We start from the raw sequence: 20,516 nt of genomic DNA, 5'->3' as shown, positions 1-20,516 counted from the left end.
TTTGTTTTCTTTAAAGATGGTAACAGATTATATAACTTAGCTGTTGTGGCTAAAATACATCCAAGTTTTGGTGGAGTGTGTTTTTGCTGTGAGCGGTCACAGTTTGATCACTAGGTAAGAGTAACATCATAGACTAATAGCTTTTGCTAAAGTCATAAATGACAACTTTAGCTGCTTAAAAAATCTTAGATATGTTATAATACTTACACTGTATTTTGTTTCCTATAAATGTATGAAATCATAACAAGAATCAGTTTTAACTCTAAAATTTTCCCACTTGATAAAAAATATTTAAGTTTTTGTTGTAATATTTTTAATTTTTACAACAGAAAAACATAGAATTTTTATATTGCAAAACTACTAGAAACATAACATAAACTGGTTACTCTTATTTCTATGTCGTCTCAAAATAGGACCAAACCAGATTAAAGTACAGGTATTCTGACATTAAATAAAAATCCTTTTCTTTATTATCCTGAGTGAATTGTGAGTGGTGAGTCATGAAGAAGAGCTGTTCATTCCAGTGAGTGAGGAGTTCTGATTCGATCTCTGATAAGAACGGTTTTTCCCATCTCTAACCCATAGTATTTTTATTTTGTTGTTGTTGAACTCAGTTAATGCCAGGTCGTTTATTCTATTGTAGCATTTTCACGCTGTTGACCTTCTCTGATTGAAATAAGATTCATGAACAGTACCATAGCCATCCAAAACTCAACAAACCTGGTAATGATAGTTATTCCTAGCGCTTTTACAAACAATAAGCATTATGTGATGCTATGGGAATAATTAATCCGTCAAAAGCTTGATAAAAAATACTCTACTGATAAAAAGAGCTACCTCTCTTCTGGTTACAGTACCTTGGCTGTAGAAGATGCTAAGGTCTTCCGGCGCTCAGCACTCCATTTGTCCCATAATCCATCACTGCATGTTTTTTATGTGGCTTAAGGTACAAACTCATATAACTTATTTTTTATACTGCTCGATCGTAACATGCTAACTGCCATGCAAGGGCCACGTACACATGGTAGTCTGCTCATTTCCTGAACATTGAGTCAACAACAGACTACTTACATAAAGCATCCTCAACTATGCTAATGCAGCACGGATCTTCATCCTTTCCAAAATTTACCATTTCATCCAAAATGTTAAATGACAGGCGTTCCACTCGCTCTTGCATCTGTTAACGTTTCGCAGCCACATTCTGATGAGGGGCCAACACCTTAAACATCTAAAACACTTTCACCTGTTCTACACGACCCTTATACTTAAGCACCAGCTCTCCACCGGTAACCATTTCACATTGTTCCGGGGAGCAGTATGAACAACCTCCCTCTCCTTGCGACGTACCCATCCGATCTAGTATAAAGTACCCCGCCTGTTACGTCCCTGTTTCTGTCCAACAGTAATACTGCTCAGCTGCCATTTCCTACAACCCAACGATCAGTTCCTTCTCACATATACAGCTCACATTCTTTTTCGTATAATATCAACTTCAATGTGTTTCTCATTCAAATACCTGCCTGCAGTCACGAGGAACCGTCGCCATCACCATCCGCACTGTACTCTGATATGTGGTTCTGAACAGACGCAACTACTTAGGACTGAAAATAATCCAGAGTGATCGAAACGAGTCATGTAATTTAAAATGTGCAATTGAGACTGAAGAATAAATGACAATTGCTTTAAATATCAGTACAGTTGCTGATTCTCTCGGGACAAATATGCAGGCTATACTGTAAGACGTAAGTGTTCTACACATTTTTAGTAATAAATGTCGCCATTTATGTTGCAATATAATGAGACAGTCCAGTAAAAAAGACAGTTTAATGAAATGTGCAACTGACACTGAAAAACAAATGATAATTGTTTTAAAATATCAGTGCGGTTGCTGATTCTCTCCGGACAAATATGTCGGCTATGCTAAAATAGGTGTGTGTTCTGCACAATTTTAGCAATAAATGTCGCATTTACGTTGCACTGTAATGAGACAGTTGAATAAAAAAGACAGACACTTTAATGACATATGCGCCGAGAGTGTTAAATGCGCGGATGGCATGCCTTCAGCAGGAGTACCATAACAGACAATAGCTCATTGGAGGAGGAGGAGCCGGCCGGAGTGGCCGAGCGGTTCTAGGCGCTACGGTCTAGAACAGCGCGACCACTACGGTCGCAGGTTCGAATCCTGCCTCGGGCATGGATGTGTGTGATGTCCTTAGGTTAGTTAGGTTTAAGTAGTTCTAAGTTCTAGGGGACTGATGACCTCGTAAATTAAGTCCAATAGCGCTCAGAGCCATTTTTTGAGGAGGGGGAGGAGATTAGTGTTTAATGTCCCGTCGACAACGAGGTCATTGGAGACGGAGCACAAGCTCGGATTAGGGAAGGACAGGAAAGGAAGTCGGCCGTGCCCTTCCAAAGAAACCATCTTAGCATTTGCCTGAAACGATTCAGGCAAATCACGGAAAACCTAAATCAGGATAGCCGGACGTGGATTTGAGCCGTTGTCCTCCCGAATGTTAGTCCATTGTGCATTCGGTAATAGCTCTTTGCTCTTTGTGGAGCTTCGCAAGTCACACGCCTTGTCGGCAATTGTGTATTCCGCGGCGTTTAACAAATGCTGGCAATGTATTTACAATGCACCGAAACAGGTAATTAATTGGGACCGCCATTTTTAACAAATTGTGTGCCGAAAACGTGAGACCTGAGTGTGCCTTTGAACGGAGACAAATCCGTTTTGTGGAGCCTCGTAAGACCCGCGACCCACCAGCGTCTGTACACCCTGCTACGTTTAAGAAGTGAGTAATGACACGATCAGCTTAACACCGGACGTGCATAAAGCTTTCGAAAATGCTTGGGCGGACTAGCTGGATCGAGTGCGAGAACCTGACAACACTCCACCGTAGAGTGTCGTAGCGCAGGCGCCTTACAGTTGCAACAGCAACCTGCGAAAACTCGCAGAGCTTTAGAGGTAATGACAAAAAACCCACGAGGGGAGCGCAGCGGAATTCCAGAGTCCTCCGCAAGGCTTAAACGCCACACAAATCACCCGTGGTTGATCGTTTTGTTACCCTTTATGATTCAGTGGCCAAAAAACCGTGATATTAAGCTATTACCTAACAAATTGTAATTAAAAACATTTTTTTCACTGGACTGTGATATCAGGCATTTAAAAATGATGGAAAAGGAAGGAGGTGAAATTGTTAAAAGTTGACAAAGGCGGCAACAAATTCTTTAGTTGCTTTAGCTGTGGATATTGTATCACAGACATAGTCCCTTTGACTGTTCAGAGATGTCACTAAACCCGCCCAAAGATGTAAAAAACCATGCATGAGCAGCGCCTATTAGACGGAGGGGGTCCGACGGCCGATCAGTTCCAGTCATCCCACCAGCAAGGAGGTACGTGGCTCGTGTTGTCTGAGGTTCAACCATGCCTAGACGGTCAATACCCCGGTTCGACCGCGTCCGCATTGTTACTTTGTGCCAGGAAGGGCTCTCAACAACGGAAGTGTCCAGGCGTCTAAGAGTGAACAAAAGCGATGTTTTTCGGACATGAAGGAGATACAGAGACACAGAAACTGTTGATGACATGCCTCGCTCAGGCCGCCCAAGGGCTACTACTGCAGTGGATGACCGCTACCTACTGATTATGGCTCGGAGGAACCCTGACAGCAACGCCACCATGTTGAATAATACTTTTAGTGCAGCCAAAGGACGTCGTGTTATGACTCAAACTGGGCGCAATACGCTACATGATGTGCAGCTTCGCTCCCGACGTCCATGGCGAGGTTCATCTTTGCAACCACGACACCATGCTGCGCGGCTCAGGTGGGCCCAACAACATGCCGAATAGACGGCTCAAGATTGGCATCACGTTCTCTTCACCGAAGAGTGTCTCGCATATGCCTTCAATCAGACAACCGTCGGAGACGTGTTTGGAGACAACCCGGTCAGGCTGAACGCCTTAGACGCAATGCCCAGCGAGTGCAGCAAGGTGGAGGTTCCCTGCTGTTTTGGGATGGCATTATGTGAGGCCGACGTACGCCGCTGGTGGTCATGGAAGGCGCCGTAACGGCTGTACGATACGTGAATGCCATCCTCCGACAATAGTGCAACCATATCGGCAGCATACTGGCGAGGCATTCGCCTTCGTGGACGACAATTCGCGTCCCCAAAGTGCACATTTTGTGAATGACTTCCTTCAGGATAACGACATCGCTCGACTAGAGTGGCTAGCACGTCCTCTAGACATGAACCCTATCGAACATGCCTGGGATAAATTGAAAAGGGCAGTTTATGGACGACGTGACCCACCAACCACTCTGAGGGATCTACGCCGAATCGCCTTTCAGGATTGGGACAATCTGGACCAACAGTGCCTTGATGAACTTGTGGATAGTATGAGACGACGAATACAGGCATGCATCAATGCAAGAGGACTACTAGGTATTAGAGGTACCGGTGTGTACAGCAATCTGGACCACCACCTCCGAAGGTCTCGCTGTATGGTGGTACAACATGTAATGTGTGGTTTTCATGAGCAATAAAGAGGGAGGAAATGATGTTTTATGTTGATCTCTATTCCAGTTTTCTGTACAGATTCCGGAACTCTCGGAACCGAGGTGATGCACGCTCATCTGGAGATAGATGGGTAGAAAGTTGATCGAAGAATAGTGGTTTGAAGGGCAGAGGGGAAAAATGTTCCAAGGCAAGAGCCAAGGGAAAAACCTCTGCGATAGTTGGGTCGGATTGTAAGAGCAGTAGAGGTTTTTTTGCTGCCTGTGACAGGTCATGCAAGGGTAGGCTTTGTTAGCAGTGGATACCATACAGGCGGATACCTTTAACGTTGTGTGGCGGTGTTACTCGGCGGCTGCTGCTGGGTGCAGGTGTTGGCTTCTCGATCAGCGTCAGCATACCTATAACAGTTAGGTTCATCATCGTTCTGTGTCCAATAGGTCATGTATCGGATTCACACAGTGTAGAACAGTGTTGGCGGTTTGCTTGTGCGTTAGTACGTGAGCTTGTCGGCTTCCGTGCTGTAGCCTATTAGTCGGCTTTAATAGTAGCTGGCATATGCAGTCAGTGGTGCTGATTTACAGGGACTTGCCGATGTTGTCGCTGGTCGGTGTATGTTAGCTCGCCATAAGTGGTTACGCCATAGATAGTAGTGTCTTTGGCCGCTTATGCTTCCATCTGTGGTTGTGATCAAAGTTTCCCAGAGTAAGGATGAAAGGATTGTTCGAGTGTCTCGAGTTCCTGTATAGTCATGTGGCGAGTTTTTTGAATACTTCCGCGAGGGTTTCACAGCAGTATTCATCGTGAATATCCATCTTTTCGTCACGATACTGGATATTTTGTGTGTTTTTCGTGCCAAAAAACAACATGATGAACAAGATGTCAAAATTTCCAGCGCGGTCAACGACTTTCTCGATGTTAACAATGAGACTGCATCTATATCGTTGATCACAATACACCACTAGAACATTATTTTTGCCGCGGTCTACACAGACACATGACTGCAACGACTTGAACGAATCGTATTCAAATGGGTTTGCCTTTCACACATAACAACACCGCATTTCTTGCGCCAAACCTTGTCTTGCCTCATACCGCTAGCTTTCTATCACTTCGACGACCACCGTTTTTCATGCATCATTGTCGCAGGTCGCCAAACTTTGTCACCCCAGACTTCGCCTGCCGTTTATGCAATTCGATAGCCAGGAATTACTGTCTATCTCCATCTACAAACTGTTGATTCTCAGTGAATTCAGAATCATCTATAGTCATTGGTTTGTTGTGCAGAGCACTCATTTTAATAACGATATATTCCTGTGTTCTGCTAAATCTGAAATTAGATACACTTTGTATTACATGTAATCTGTATAATAAATGTTTTTCTGGGAAAAATAAAAAGAAGTAGTTTAAAAAATTGTGAACATACATTCTGCTTGATTTTAAGTGTAGTTGCATGAGTAGGTTCAAATGGCTCTGAGCACCATGGGACTTAACATCTGATGTCATCAGTCCCCTAGAACTTCGAACTACTTAAACCTAACTAACCTAAGGACATCACACACACCCATGCCCGAGCCAGGATTCGAACCTGCGACCGTAGCAGTCGCGAGATTCCAGACCGAAGTGCCTAGAACCGCTCGGCCGCCACGGCCGGTCTGAGTAGGATTATAAAAATAATATGTTCGTTAATGTTAACACTAATGATATATACATAACCTGTAAACTAACTCGTTTCCCATCATTTCGATAAAATAATCCTTAAAATCATCATAACTAACCGACTAACTACATTTCACAGATGAAATTTCGATCCATCGCCAGCGTTTGTGGAATCGAGCCACTACTATGTAACCTGATCTAAATGATTTAAAACTGCTCCCTGGTCAATATTTAATTCCTTAACGATCTCATGCCTGCTCGCGTGTCGGTGTTGCTCAACTTTTCTCGTGCTTTCGCTGAGTTATCCGGTGCTTTGTTGAGAAGCCTGAGGTCTATCTTTGGCACCAAAATTTACCGACAGAGGACGTTCAATCAGCTTTGTGATAGGTACGTTGATCCCGTTTCATGATCAAAAATTTCACAAATCGTTTTTGGTAGCGTGAACCGCACATACAACTTTTTCTAAAGAAAATTCAAGAATTATGCCTTCACAAAGCCATCCACTGATGAATACGAACAAACTTTCTCACCACATCTTCATGAAACGTAGTTTTTTTAACGTAAATTATGTGTGCTGTATGTCTGAGAAATCCTATGTATATTCTCATTAATTTTTTTCTTCTTCACAAAACTTTGATTTAAAAACATTCAAAACGTTTCTTTCACTAAGTTACTATTAGCTTACTGCAAAAGCTTAAGCTAATAGTAGCAGTTTAAAATTATGACCACAAGTGTTAAGGCATGTACAGGGTGAATGAAAAGAACAGGCCAGGAAAATAACGGTTGCTTATAATTAAACTGATTGTGTTCCGTGTGCTGCAGAGTGTGCTGTATACATTGAAGGACGCTGAAACATCTCAAGTATGTTCCTTATTCGGGGCGCTCAAGGAGTATGCTACAAGAAACGGTTCCACATTCTCCCATCAGGTGAAAATATGGTGCTGTAAGCAGTCACAATGTGAAATATTCCGTGTATGCTTGGTGACGGATGTTGATTTGTTTTGCAAAGGGTTAGGAAGGTTAAAGTTTTCCGTACGCAACGCTCCAGTGCACTGCTGGAAAGTTGCTTTATCTGAACGTCAGCAATAGTGGCACTGCATTGGTGGAATATCGCCGGCAGAAACAGTTGCGAAGAGGCTCCATGTCAATAAAAGGGTTCCAGAAGACGATCAAGAAATTCGAAGAACCAGGTGAGTTAGGTGGTGCAGCAGGGAGAAGGCGGCCACCCATTCCCATGGCAGTTGCTGAGGAAGTTGCTGCAGCTGTAGCCGACCCGCAGCGCAAGCCTCAAATTGTGCAGCCAGTGCTCGAGATGTGTCACTGGAATTGTTTCTACCTTGGTGAACAGTTCAAAAGACTTGCGGCGCTTTTACACCGGTATCCCTACAAGATTCAGAATGCGCACCACATGAAGCCCGAAGATAGGCTACATCGCCGTTACTTGCCCCTTCGTTTTTTTGGCACGCACGGAAATGGTTGACATGTGGCCGGGCAATATTCTCTGGACGGACGACGCACATTTGACACTGAACTGTGCCGTGAACGCACGGAACTGTCGCATATGGGGTTCTACTCTGCCACATGCTGTGCAGGAATATCCCCTGCACACAGCTTATGTGACTGTGAGGTATGTTTTAACAAGCCTCTTCTTTCTCGGTGCGTTTTTCTGAGAGGAAATGACAATTCGCAGGCCTGCTTGGTGTAGAGTGACATCTTCAGGTTATACGGATTTCCTTGTGCAACAGTGATTCGAACTTCGCAAGAACGCAACTGTGTCCACACCAATTATTTCGTTCAAGATGGGGCGGCACCACATGTCATTTTCCAGGTAAATCGTGTCCTTTCTAGACAATTTCAAGATGTGTGGCATTCCAGATCCCCCGACCTACGTCCATGTGACTTCTCGTAGTGGGGATATCTCAAAGATCGTGTCTAATAGGGATACCGGACTCTTCCCGCTCTGAAGGACAGCATACGATAACATACCGCTCTGATTGCGCTAGATATGTTGCGAGCAACTTTCGGCCATGCGATGTTACGGATGCAGCATGTTGGGAGACCAATGTGAAAACATGTTGTAACTTGTGACCATATCCTAATAAACGTGCCGTAACCACTATTATCATGTGTCTTGTCGTTCAACTCATTTTGCCTCACCAACACCACTTTCCACCACTTGCGCCATATTGTCAGCTGGCGGCAGGTAGTGGAAGTATTGTTTTTTTTATTTTTTTTCAGCATACTCCACGAGGATACTGATTAATGAACATATCTACCATGTTTCAGCAACCCGCGATGTATACAGCCCGCACTGCAGCACTTCGAACACCGCCAATTTAAATACACTAACAAAATACAATCGCAACAAAATGGTTCAAATGGCTCTGAGTACTATGGGACGTAACTGCTGAGGTCGTCAGTCCCCTAGAACTTAGAACTACTTAAACCTAACTAACCTAAGGACATGACACACATCCATGCCTGAGGCAGGATTCGAACCTGCGACCGTAGCGGTCGCGCGGTTCCAGACTGAAGCGCCTAGAACCGCTCGGCCACACTGGCCGGCACAATCGTAACACGAAAAAATAGCTGCTGTAGAGTTATGAAATTTTCGGAATACATTTGTGTAGGTAACATATTAGAGTGATTAACATTGCAGGACAACAGGTTAATGTAAGCACGAGATAAGCCATTGCAAACGTGAAATTCTGGTACATTAATAACCGGTGTAACCGCCAGAATGTTGAATCCAAGCACGCAAACGTGTATGCATTGTGTTGTACAGGCGCTGGATGTCAGTTTGTGGGATCGAGTTCCTGCTGCACTTGGTCGGTAATACAAGGGCGGTAAGTGCTGTTTGCAGATGACACCAGAGTTGACGTCCAATATGTGGTCGATTGGAGACTTATCTAGTGAGCAAGCAGGGCAAACCACCATGTCAACACTCTGTACAGAATGTTGAGTTACAATAGCCGTATGTGACCGAGCATTACCTGCTGAAAAATACCCCCTGGAATGCTGTTCACGAATGAGAGCACGACAGCTCGAATCACCAGACTGACGTACAAATTTGCGTCGGATAATCACGTACGTGCTCCTGCTGTAATACGAAATGGCGCTTGCAGGCCTTCAACTGGCTTCCTTCTAACCGACACACGACCATCACTGGCACCGAGGCAGTACCAGCTTCCATCAGCAAAAACAACAGACCTCCACACTGCGCTCCAATGAGCTCTCGGTTGACACCACAGACGTCGCAAATGGCGATGGTTTAGGGTAAGTGAATGCACGCTGCTGGGCGACTGGCTCGGAGCTGCCCTTGAAGCAACCGATTTGTAACAGTTAGTTGTGTCAGTGTGGTACCATCTGCTGGTCTAATTGGTGCTGCAGATGCAGTACGATGCGCCAAAGCCATACACCGGACATGATGATCTTCGCTCTCGGTAGTGTCATGTGGCCATCCAGAACCCGGTCTTCCTGTGACTGTACATTCTCTTGACCACCGCTGCCACCAGTCACGTACGGTGGCCACATTCCTGCCAAGCCTTTCTGTAGTATCGCAGAAGGGACATCCAGATTCTCGTAGCCCTGTTACTCACCTCGCTCAAAGCCAGTGAGGTGTTGATAATGGCGTCTTTATCGTCTTAAACGCATTGTTGGCTAACATCAGTTCACCTGTCCAATCTCTAAGGTAATTAACGCTCACGACTGCTACAGCGTGTATTTAAAGCACACCTGATTTGCATCATAGTAGCGCCACCAGCGTCACTCTTACGCGACTGGCGCGAAATTTCAATAGACATCATCTTTCAGACGTGGAAACACGCCTACCAACCTTTTTTTCATGTCGTACAACTCCTGCTTGGTGATGCTATTCTTTTTCGTCAGTGTAAAACCACCCAGCACGTCATACAACGTGATATAGGCAACCCAGCTTACAGTACCTGGGGCAGATGTTGTGAATTGCGTTGCCTGTCTCAGGTTACAAGAAATACTTTCCTGTCCATTTCCCTTTTTTCCCTTCCTGTTTTACAAAACAATCCAGCAATACTGTTAAACTTTGTGTTTAAAATCATTTGACCCCACTACTTCCTCACGTTGTTTGTGATAAAGGGGTCAACTGCTGTTCCACCAGTACTCCCCACATTGTGCTCTTCAGAATGTGTTTCTCTCGGCAAGTTGACTGTTGCTTACTGACTAAGCTCCTCCCACGTAATCCAACACCATTTCCTTAAATTCTCCTGTACAAACGATTCTTTGGCTAGTACGCCAGTCAACTCTCTTTGGCTTGAACGATCCAGGTTCTCGTGATTTCCATGTATAGTGACAAATTACTTAGTGTTGTGAACTTTCCTCTGCACATGCGTTTGGAATTTCTGGACTCTACATCCTGTAGCACAATATGTCAAACGCCAGCCTGCAAATTCCTGTAACGTATAATACTCCAGTTTGACAACCAATCAGAAATGTAACTTCGATGCGAAATCCAGCCTTTTTTTTACGAAACTTAAGTATTTTACAAACATGTGCATCAAATGCATTGCTCATCAAGACTTTGTATAATCCAAAATATTAATTTAAGTTCATTAGTTACATATACCAAAATGTAATTTTGACCTTAAACGTGAATACACAGCTCTCTGCAATGGAATTGTGTTCTTTACCCTCAAAGAATTATTAGACAAAACAAACCTATAGAACTCCCCGCCCCCCCACACGTACACACAGACCCATGCATACATACATACACACACACAGTCTCTTCAGAGAGGTTTGTGGATTTATCATCATTATTGTAAATATAATAATAATGATAAATTATAATGATAAAAATGGTAAATTATAATGATAAATTAAATGAGGATTTATTATAATTATTATAATTATTGTAATTATAATAATAATGATAAATTATAATGATAAATTATAATAATAATGATAAATCCTCAAACCTTTCTCTTTCTCTCTCTCTCTCTCTCTCTCTCTCTCTCTCTCTCTCTCTCTCTCTCTCTCTTTTTCACACACACACCTCTGAGAAATTAAAAACAACCGCTAATGACATCTTCAACTGTTCCACTGTCTTCCATTTGCTTTCACATCTTCAACTGTTCCACTGTCCTCCATCTTGTTATTACAGCTGGTAAACAGTGACAGTGACAGTGACAGCGACAGTTGCAACTCGATACATAGAACTTGACAATGAAGAAGATGACGAAGAAAGAAACTGTAAGTGAAACATAATGTAAATAGATACACACACACACACCTTTCACATGAATAATTAATCTCAGGTATAGCCATAACAGTTTAGAAATCGTAATTTTTGCGTAAATGTTTTTCCTACATTAAGTTGTATATAGTTGCAGATGACAAACTGTAACGAAAAACAGTCACTGTAAAAATGTAATACACCAGGAAAACCACACCATGTGGTAAGAAGGAATGAATACACAATTTTATGTGCTCTGCAGAAACCTGTCATTACGATTTAGAAACTAATATTTGTATGTATTTAAACAGTAAAGAACATTCCTTATGTTTAACAGCCATAATAATTAAAAAAAACCACCGATGATGCTGCAACTGCAGTGAAACATATCTGGGACAAGAATTGTGTGTTGGTAAAGGCGGACCCCACTCAAAACATATGTTGTTGAAGATAGAATTGTTTCCGTCCTACCCTCTTCTGGGAGCGCGAGACTCGCAGAAGTCAATAACAGCTGTTTACTAGAAGAACTAAGTCAAGTACAGCCTCTGAGAATAATGTGTAGAAAAGTTGAGAACAGCAATGAATTGAGGAGCAGGGAAGATTAACAACGACACAGTCCCATGAGGCTGGTAACTCGCAGGCAGTCTCCTGATGAGCAGCAGCTGCCGTGACGACAAGGTCCTATGATGCTGAGAGCTCGTAGGCAGACTGCTGGTAGCGACACGGTCCCACGAGGACATGAGCACGTGGGCAGTCGCAACGAGTACTGCGAAGCGGCGCGCTCGGAGCGGCTGGTGGAAGCTAGGACGAGGGCGGCACGGCACTTTGGCGGGGAGCCCGGGACGTAACTGGCTCTCCGTGGGTGGAGAGTCGACTTGCATACGCCTGTTGCAGGATACATGCGTAGTATCACGTGAGCAGGCGAGAGCGCGGACGCAAATCAGCGCCCGCGACTGCAGCGCTGTGTGCCGCGACTCGCACGCCACGAAGTGGCGAGACCGACGCCCCGGACGCGGTGGCGACTGCTGGCGGCTCCACTGTACACAGCACCTTCCCTCTTCTGTTTACACATAACCTTTTCCGCAGCTCGTAGTCTAGTGACTAGAGCTCATCATCATCATCATCATCATCATCATCATCATCAATATTCGTGACAGTGGCTTGTTTAGATTGTGTAAAAAAAATTGGAATGTGTAAACCTTGGGTCTTTGAACGTGTGCTGATGACCGTGCAGTTGAGTGCCCCACAAACCAAACATCATCATCATCATCATCATCATAAAATAACCTACCTAGATGAGGCACGGGCCATAACTGACCTGCGAAACATAGACGTAAATGTAGCAGCCGAAATATGCGGGGGACAGCCCTATATGCTCAACAGTTTTGGCAAACGATGTCGAGTTCTTTACCGCTCATACCAAAGCCCTAAGCGACGAGTCTGATTAAACTGACTGGAAGAAACTATATGAAGAATATCGTTACCAGTATTTAGAAATTAACTTCTTTATTGCGTATCAGATGTGTACAACACAATATCAGCATGTTTCACAGCCTCTCATTAGTATGCAATGAGCGATTTAGCTAGGCCCCAGCTTTGCCACAAATTCTTTAGTAATGGATTATTGTGAGAGCTCTCGTTTGGGAACTCTGTTTCGCTATATTGATTACAATTATTAATTACAAGAAAACAGCACTTGAGTGCAGAATTTACAATTATTTTAATAATTAAAGGGGTTAAGTGCACCAGCTGCAGGAACGTAAATAGAGTGCATTAGAAAGTGATTCTTTTCTACAGAAATATCCTGTGACCATGGCTAATTAATTTTAGATGTCTTTTCATAAAACAATTACTGTCCATATGTCCATTACTATGATTAAAATAACAAAACGATAGTAAACCCACTATCTTTCACTTGTTGGTGTTTAGTTATTGTTACTTAGACACAAATGGATTATTAGGAAGCAGACTATGACAGAAGCGCCTATGAATACCTAATTACCAGGCAATATTCTGTCCGTCGACAGCAGACGACTTGTCCGGGCAGCAGTGTGGAGGAGGCAAACAGTGCTTGTGTTTTGGCTGCGGCTGTGATCTGCTTGAAAACCATAGCCCTCGGAAGAAGGCTACTGGATGACCTCTAAGCTGTGCTGAAGTTCCTCTTCTGAGGGTTGACATCAAAATGCCCCACCCTAAGAGCACCTCTCCCTTGGCACTCTGCAAAGATTTCTGTGGCCATGTCTATACACGTCCAACTAGTGACCTCGAACCCTTTATCAACCCAGTCGAATTACTTGAAAACAACTTTCACAGTTTCTGCAAACCCTTTCTTCCGCGCACTGACAGATACACACACTTGTTGGTAAAGTATATTTCTGAAATCATTCCATTCTTATTTTTTGTTGGGTTTGAATTCTCAATAAGTGCAAGCACTGTGCTCATCTCTGCAGCCCATTCCTCAGATGTCTTCAACAACAGCTTTTTTTTATTGGTTTGGCCTTCTGAGTACCGCATGAAATAACTTGCGTTCTCTTTCTTTCCTCCTTTCTTTCATTCCAGCGGTTTTTCCTACTTTCCCTACGTTGTCCTCTTCTCTCTTCTGTTCATATTCCACCTGCCTTTCTCTCTGTTTTCTACTGGAAGAGCTTGAAAGATTTTACTCTTGCTCTGAACTTTTCATTTTTTCCTATTTGTTCTTCCGTTATTTCTGTTTCCCTAAGGTCTGTTTTAACTTTTTTAACCACTTCATTGATGTTTTCGGGTTTCCATCAAAGAAGTCAAACACACTTTTTGTTACTTTTTTTCCCTTCTAGCCTTTCCAGGTGTCTAGAGCATACGATTCTTTTTTCCTTCATTGTGTCTAATATTAGCTCTATTCTTTCATAAACTCCTTTATTATTTTTTACTTTCCATTTCCCACTGTCATATTTAGGTGCCAAGATTTTCCCACTTTTCTTTCCTTCTTTCCTGTTTCATCTGATTGTTTGTCTGTATTTAAGGAAAGACAAATGGTTCAAATGGCTCTGAGCAACATCTATGGTCATCAGTCCCCTAGAACTTAGAACTACTTAAACCTAACTAACCTAAAGACATCACACACATCCATGCCCGAGGCAGGATTCGAACCTGCGACTGTAGCGGTCACGCGGTTCCAGACTGAAGCGCCTAGAACCGCACGGCCACACTGGCCGGCTAAGGAAAGACATTCTGAAGCACAAAGCCATTATGGTCTAATGGCAGTGCTGCAGTGACGCATTTATGAATAAAGGTTTCTTGTTATACACGTTTTTATTATTATGCAAATTTCTGCGCCCTTTTCACTGGCCGGAACTTAGGCTGAGAACACATCCGTCCCATGTGGTTATGCCACCTGTCTTAGTCTGTACATCCCGTCTGACCAACACATTACAAACATATATTTATATAGATATGTCCGAAAGAACAGACACCATAACCATATAAATATATAGTTCTGGCAATACCGGCCATGACCTCCTTCTTCTGTGTAGATGCACACATATTCCCCGAACTCTTACGGGACTTGAAAGAATGTCTTCCACTAGTAATGAGTGTGTTCGGGTGGGACACTATGGACGTAGTGTGAGGATATACAAGGTGAGAATGTGAGTCTCGCGGGAGGCTTGCGCGAGATAGTCCCTGCAGTCGCACATTACTCTGTGCCCTCGGTGGCTCAGAATGATAGAGCGTCTGCCATGTAAGCAGGAGATCCCGGGTTCGAGTCCCGGTCGGGGCACACATTTTCACCTGTCGCCGTTGATATTTATCAACGCCCGTGAGCAGCTGACGGTATTAATATAATTCTAATTTCATTACAAACATTTTCCAGTGTTACTTGCAGAACAGTTACAACAAGTAGCTGTCATGGTTTCAGAAATAATTAAAGAAATGTTCAATGTATAAGTGATACCGAGACCGTTAGAGATGGAAACATAGCTATGATGGGGAAATAAAACTGTCCCAATGATATTTAAGAAATAATTTCAGTAGGCTTTCAAGTGTCCTAGACGACCCACAGGAAACGTAAAACAGGTCGACAGGAGAGGAGATTTGAACCTTGCTCCTTCCGAATACAAACCTTCGCCGTGGCATGTTTACGGAATCATTTTCCAGATGTGATTTAGAGAAGCCTCAATGTGGATGGCCTAATGGGGTATCGAAGCCTGCCTTTCTCAGAAGCGAGGCCTATTGTGACGAAGCGATTTATGTAAGCACAGATTTCGCACGTTGCGAAGCCACGTCTACTGTTCAGACCAGTCCCTAGCACAACGGAACAGAGAGAAATAAAATTAGTTCTTTAATTTCGAAAACAGATTCTGGCGTCGGTTAAAATTCCGAATAATTTAATACTAAACTCACGCCGGTCAGTTGATTACTCAACAAGTCACCATACTTAATTATCATTTTTATACTATTAAATTACTTTTCCTGGACTAGCAGTCACCGCTGATATCTTGTCTATATTGGTTGAAGGGGAAAGGGTAATTTTGACATTACCAGTTTAACCATATGTCGAAAACGCCAAGATGGCAAAGTCCAGCTAGTTCCCTGGCCGTTATTTCACATTGTTGAAGTCTTGTGGTGGCAGAGGTATACTAGTCCCGTCCCTCGTTCTGAGAATTCGCTCCCAAACAGGTGTCCCAACTTGGGCGTCATAGGACGGTGCCGCCCCGCCAGGCCGAAGTTACGGGAACGGTACCGCCTTCAGTCCCTGTCATGTTGGCTACGAGAAATTATTTGTTAACCGCGTACGCACATGACTGTGCGGCACTCGAGGTTACAAATAACACGGAAGAGCCTCTCTCCAAGACCACTCTGTTGCAATTTCTGTACGAGACCACATCCCGAGAGTTATCGAGCGGCAGTTACCACCACTCTCCTGCAAGTGTTGCCTTCCAATACTTTGGGAGCAACCTTGTGTTTAGCCATCCGCGATCTGTTGGTCATGATTTGTGTTATGGAGAGAGCAGCAGCAGCTTCAGTGGCTGCGACTGCGCTATCGCGAGATTTGCACCGCGAGATACCGGTACTGCTAATTCACAGGTCTTAGCGCGGGCCGGCAAGGGTGGCCGAGCGGTTCTAGGCGCTACAGTCTGGAACCGCGCGACCGATATGGTCGCAGGTTAGAATCCTGCCTTGGGCATGGATGTGTGTGATGTCCTTAGGTTAGTTAGGTTTAAGTAGTTCTAAGTTCTAGGGGACTGATGACCTAAGAAGTTAAGTCCCATAGTGCTCAGAGCCATTTGAACCATTTTTTTCTTAGCACGGTAAGCTATACTGTCTGACCCCTGTTTACTGTGAAAGCGTTCGTTATCCATGGCTGGTTTCTTTCGTCATCGTTTACCAGTTTGATTTACTTTCTGCACTACCTCTGGGGACTGTCTTCTCTGTAAGTGTAACTCTTTGCCGTCCGTCTCGGTAGCTGCGCGGTCAGCGTGGCGGGTTGGCAAGCGAAGGCGCCAGTGTTCGATTCCCGACCGGGCCGGAAATTTTCTCCGCACGAGGGCTGCGCGTTGTGTTTTCCTTACGCTCGTATCCGCATAACTGGTATTCCACTGTTGAACTGGCTGAATGGGCACCTCACGAAAGCCAATAAATTGAAAGAAAAAAAACTATTTCTAGAGCTACTAGTAAGTTTTGACTTGTCCTACAGCAATTCAACTGTTCGCGAATAGGCTATTATTTATGAGCGATACCTTAAAGAAGACTTGTGATAGGCCTACCTCCCATTCGATTGCTAAATTCTGAGTAGACGATTGCATTACTTTTTGAGTTAATTTTTGAATGGAACCCAAATGTTATAGTTAACTACAACCCTTTATTCTGCTCATTGTAAGGCTCCTTGATTTCATTCGCAATATAGTCCACCTCATTCGCGATATAGTCCACCTAATAGGACTAGAATAAAAAACGTTGTTGATACTGTTCAGATTATAATGTCTGATGTTTTGAAAATAATTACAATTGGTAGAATTAGTGCGATTTCTACATCAAAGATTAGAAAAATTACTGCGATTAAGAAGTGTTGTGTCTACACAAGACAGCCTAGACACAATGAGAGGAAGCCGAAAGGCGCGCGCTTAAATTCACGCAGGCTGGCCTGAGGTCTGAAACAGGATACGTAATGAATGCTATAAAGAAAAGTACGTAGCTTCTGGAATACTTAACTTTAATCCACAATTGTAGAACATCGCTCTTGATGATACATTAATAGAATCTCAATATAAATTGAATACGGAGCCTTGCTAGGTCGTAGCAAATGTAGCTGAAGGCTATGCTAACTATCGTCTCGGCAAATGAGAGCGTAATTCTCAGTGAACCATGGCTAGCAACGTCGGCTGTACAACTGGGACGAGTGCTAGTACGTCTCTCTCGACCTGCCGTGTGGCGGCGCTCGGTCTGCCATCACTGACAGTGGCGACACGCGGATCCGTCGTATACTAGCGGACCGCGGCCGATTTAAAAGCTACCACCTAGCAAGTGTGGTGTCTGGCGGTGACATCACATTCCTCCCCCGCAAATCGGCGAACGGTTGTGTTATAAGGCTTCCGCCCGCCGTGGGGAGGACCCCATGTTGACGTATGCGACGAGGTGGGGAGCCTAAAAACAGGCGAGGCTGTGCCACCCGCACCCACCATTCGGTCCGAGGGGAGCTAGGAAACGCCTGAAAACCTAGTCCAGGGTGCACGCCAACATGAGGTGTATGCGCCCGTAGATAGTCAGGAGGGGCCGAAGGGTCGACCTCCATCGAGTCGGAGCACCCGACTGGCGAAGACGACAGATGGTCCGGAGCGGGCAAGAGTTCCATGGCGAAGGACAACTGGTCACGGGAAGCGATCGGCGGCGCGTGACCCAGGGAGGCGTCTGGCGGTTGCAGCGATGCGTCCACTGCGGGCGGCGCCGGCGCCGGCTGCGGCGGCGGCGCGACGCCATGGGGCAAAATGCAAGGCATCGTCGGTAACACCTGGGGATGAGGCGAGCCAGTAGATGGGTCCCCAGGGCGCTGACCGGACGACACCGTCGCTGAAAGCAGACGGGGAGCGGCAGAACCCGTGCGACGACAGAGGCGCAGCTGATTGAGATGCCGACGCACCTCACCAGCGCGGCCGAGGCAGCGAAGAATGCGCCCTGCGAGCCAACGCCGTGAACCGCGATAGTTGCGATAATAGACAACGTCGCCTGGAGCAAAAGCAGATGTCTGCCGCTGCACAGGAACCTGATGCGGCGGATGCAACAAAGACATCAAGGTTCGATGAGGACGACCGTGGAGAAAATCAGCCGGCGAGCGACCATCTCGGGGCTGAGAGCGATACGAGGACAAAAAGAGTAATAACGCGTCCTCCCGAGAATGCGACTCTTTTAACTTCAACATCTGGGACGTGAAAGTCCGGACCAATCGTTCAGCGGCACCGTTTGAGTGAGGCGAAATTCTGCGGACATGAATTGTGGGCCATTGTCGGAAACAATAGTCTGCGGAAGACCTTCAATGCAAAAGACAGCGGATAACGCTTGGATGGTGATAATTTATTTTACCCAGCACTCTCTGTAGCTGCTTCAAATTCTGCGGCGAAGGCAAGTCTTGTATGTCACGGAGGTGCTCTGGACTGGGATGTATGCCTTGGGCATTGAGTACATGTCCCAGATATGGCAAATCACGAGCAAAAAACACACATTTGTCCTTCCGCAAGCGAAGACCATTTTGTCGCAAGACCTGAAATAATGTTCGGAGGTTGTCTAAATGTTCTTCTGCCGTCTTTCCGGAGATCACAATATCGTCCAGATAGTTTGCAGCAGTAGGGACCGACGCACAAACAGTTTGTAAATATTGCTGAAACAATGCAGGGGCGGATGCACACCCGAATAGCAGTCGTTTGAATCGGTACAAACCAAGATGCGTGTTAACCACCAATACGCGCTGGGATTCTTCGTCCACCGGTATTTGCAAGTACGCATCTGCTAGGTCCAACTTCGAAAAATATTTACCCGGGCACAGTTTGTCAAAAAGATCTTCCGGGCCGGGTAAAGGAAAAGTTGCAGTCACTAGTTGTGGATTCACTGTTGCCTTGAAGTCCACACAAAGTCGCAATTTTCCCGAAGGTTTTTGCAAAATTACTAAGGGTGAGGCCCAGAGAGAAGCCTGCACACGTTCAATTACACCTTGTGATTCCAATTTGTGTAATGTTCTTGCGACCTCAGCACGCAATGCGTGGGGAACATTGCGCGCTCTGAAAAATTTCGGTTGCGCATTGACTTTCAGTTCCAAATGTGCTTGATAGTTCGTAGCGCAACCAAGGCCCGGTGCAAAAATGTCTGCAAATTCTTCACATAGACGAGAAACACTGGCTGAAGGCACAGTCTGGTTCACTGATAGGACCTGATTGACTATAGACAAGTTAAACAACTGAAATAAATCTAAACCAAACAAGTTCACCGCAGAAGAAGAATGAAGAACGTAAAATGACACAAGTTTTGTTTTTCCCTTGTATGTTGCAAGAAGGCTGCACTGTCCTAACACAGGGATCTGCTGTCCTGAATATGTAGTTAGCTTAACCTTCGCGGCACGCAATGGAGGTGCGCCCAGTTGTTTGTACGTGTCTTTATTGAGCAATTAAACTGCAGCTCCAGTATCGAGCTGGAATGGTATCACGTTGCCATTAATTTACAAATCCACAAAAAGTTTATTGTCCTGTTGACGACAAGAGCGACTGTTTTGTGCAACGTGAACAGACACTGGTACAGAATCACTTGCGACCTGACGGGATTTCCGTCGACGTCGACGCACACTTATTGTGGGACGAACACAGTCACTGTTAGAGAGAGAAGCACTGGGCGGAGTGGCATTAACTACATGAATTTCCATGGGTGAAGGTTCACGAGCCTGAGTATCCTTGGTTCGATTTCGGCGCGAAGCAAAGGGCCTGGAATGGTTGTTAGTGTCCGTTCTAAGATTTTTCTGGCAAACACTTTGAACATGACCTTTTTTATTACAGAAAAAGCAAATTGCTTAGCGTGACGGGCAATTCACAGGCGAATGTCTAGTAGCACACCGCGGGCAGGATTTCACTGCAGTTGCATGCTTGCGCGGCACACGTGGCTGCGCGGAAGTGCGCGAGGGCTGTTT

The 20,516-nt window shown here is 44.8% G+C and overlaps 1 non-coding gene across 1 annotated transcript; it reads left to right on the top strand.

Moving 5' to 3' along the window:
- Positions 1-15,056: 15,056 nt before the first annotated feature.
- Positions 15,057-15,131, top strand: Trnat-ugu (transfer RNA threonine (anticodon UGU)). Its single transcript has one exon. It is a non-coding gene; the product is annotated as a tRNA-Thr (tRNA).
- Positions 15,132-20,516: the final 5,385 nt, after the last annotated feature.

Source organism: Schistocerca cancellata, chromosome 5, assembly GCF_023864275.1.
Source record: "Schistocerca cancellata isolate TAMUIC-IGC-003103 chromosome 5, iqSchCanc2.1, whole genome shotgun sequence".
Lineage (NCBI taxonomy): Eukaryota > Metazoa > Arthropoda > Insecta > Orthoptera > Acrididae > Schistocerca > Schistocerca cancellata.
This window is presented reverse-complemented; position numbering and strand designations above follow the sequence as displayed.